At 39.7% G+C, this 2,503-nt stretch overlaps 1 pseudogene; it reads right to left on the bottom strand.

Moving 5' to 3' along the window:
• Positions 1–1,879: 1,879 nt before the first annotated feature.
• On the bottom strand, positions 1,880–2,056 carry LOC143990195 (COP9 signalosome complex subunit 9 pseudogene; annotated as a pseudogene).
• Positions 2,057–2,503: the final 447 nt, after the last annotated feature.

Raw genomic sequence — 2,503 nt, forward strand, 5'->3', positions numbered from 1 at the left:
TTCCAGGTACTTCCCACACCTCCCTCTCTTTCCTCCTGCTCTTTTGAAATGCACTGCATTCGTCTTTTCTCTCTAGTTTGTCTGAGGGTCGCAGTCATTTATCGGCCTCCTGGACCAGTGTCACGCTTTCTGGATGACTTCTCTGCATCACCACCCCCTCCCTTTAGAATGTAAGCTCTAGGAGCAGGACCCTCCTGTACCTTTTGTATTGAACTGTACTGTAATTGTGTTGTCCCCCCCCCCCCCATACATTGTAAAGCTCTGTGTAAACTGTTGGCGCTTTATAAATCATGTATAATAATAATAATAATATTTTGGTCAATATATCAATTAATATCTCATGATACTGTATCTGTATGTTTTAGTGCTTGAGATCATTTTAAAAGTTTAATTTAAAGTAGTACTAAAGGCAAAATCAAAAATATAATATGCAGTTTATAAATAGCATTAACAAAGCAGTTATGGTTTTGTGAGTACCTTTTGTAACAGTTTTTTTTCTTACTTGTTGATCCTGCTATTGTTTTACAATTTTACAAACATTAACAGACCAAGTTGTGCAGCAAATTTGGAAGTTAGAAGGTTGAAACAAACCATTTAACACTAACAGGGGTGCTTAGAATGGTCAGCATTTATTTATTTGTGTAAAACCTTTGTCCAAAAAGGACAAATACCTGTTTGTGTAATTGGTTAAAAAGTGTTAGCTGGAGTTCTTCTTTAACTGGTTAGTCACTTATGTAAAATCCATCTAAAACTACTAATCCATGTAACACTTACGTCTCCAGATAGTACTGCTGTCCAAGGTGTTTCGGCTGTTCCTTCATATATAGAAACACAGGGCCCCATACAGCCTACCTGACAGGGCCCCCTCCCCCAAAAATATCAAAATATATATTTGTTAGAATACAAGCCCATGATGCTATGCTTTGCACCTTTGCAGAGATTATGCCCTGTTGAACAAGACCCATTTCAATGAACAGTGAAATAAAGGCAATATCTGCACCCCACAGTGAGCGATTGTTTCTGATCGCTCACTGTGTTCTTTCAGGGTGATGTGTTCATGGGGCTCACCATCCTGAAATAACCTGCCTGTGGGCCCTCAGCAGCTGGCAGCGGGAGAGGAGGGAAAACTGTGGCACTGTGGGTAAAAGGGGCACACAGTGGTCCCAGGCATCAGGGAGAAGGGGGAACAGATACCAGAACCGATCCCCCTGCAGTGCAGCCATGAGAAGAAAAGAAAAGTAGACGCTGGCAGCACAAGAGTCACAATTCTTACTTATGTTGAATAATGGGTATTACTTTATTGCTTCCAAATGCGCGTAGAGAGATCTGAGTGGTGCTATAAATGCCTTAAGGCTGTGAAAGTGGCCTTCTTATTCTGAACGCCTTACTGATCTTTGGTTATTTAGCCTACCAATTGTTTTGTATAGTGCTAGCTAATCTGTGTATTTGTACTAAAGAAATGTATGACTGCTAAAGTACATTGTGATTTGATTTGTGCTTTGTTTTTCTTTACTATTTTTTTTGTAAAATTACAAAACTTATTTGGAAAAAAAAAAGAATATAACTACTATAGTAACCTTTTCTTTTTTCACTTTGATCCAGTCAGTCCCTGTGGCCTCCCTGTTTCCCTTCATTCTTCCCTCCCCCTTCATCACTTTTCCTTTTCCTCCCTACATTCCCTTCCACCCCGCCTCTTTTACTTTTTCAATGACCTCTAGCATATTGTACAACCTGGTTTTATTTATTTTTTATTTTTTTACAGGTTAGGTAATTTTATTTACATAGCATACATAAATTAAGAACATATCTTGCTCAGAAATTCAGTGTCCACCGTTTATGATCTAGATGCAAAATCCATGAACAATATTGAGTTTACAAATTAGTCAATGTCATCATCATCAAAAAGGTCTCCGAATTTGTTGAAGTAGTCTAGAAGATGCACAGCTTTCTCATTGGCTGCCAGGTCCATTAGGAGTCCTGTACTTCCCATTGCCTTATACAGGTCCACATAGGGCCCGGCTCCCTATGGGAACATCTCATCTATGGCCGGCTTCATCTTTCTGTGGACACCACTAGCCTAAACGCCACACCAACCTGGTTTTAAACCACAGTTGCCTTCTCAAACCACCAGCTTAAGCCTAGCTTGCCACACACTGACATTTTTTCTGGCATTTGATCCACACCCCCCATCTCCTTCTTATGTCTTAATATTTGCCTTTTTTTTTTAAACTTAGTGTTACTAAACCCAGGACCCTACATTCACTATATCGTCTCCCACAGTACACAGAACATGGAAATGTGATTATTTTTATAAATATAAACTGCTAAATACCTTTTCTCATCAGCAGTATATAGAAGTCTTGTGACTTCCATCAGTGTCTGGGTAAAGCTTTTAGGAGGAATTTCATACTACTCTGACTGTCTTTTAAAGCTGCAGGACCCCTGACCCTCTGTTTAGACAGTGCTGATTTGCTCTGTGCCGATCAAATGCACCCTTCCAAGA

This window comes from Lithobates pipiens, unplaced genomic scaffold (assembly GCF_037356315.1).
Source record: "Lithobates pipiens isolate NorthernLeopardFrog02 unplaced genomic scaffold, aLitPip1_a1.2 Scaffold_18, whole genome shotgun sequence".
Taxonomy (NCBI): domain Eukaryota; kingdom Metazoa; phylum Chordata; class Amphibia; order Anura; family Ranidae; genus Lithobates; species Lithobates pipiens.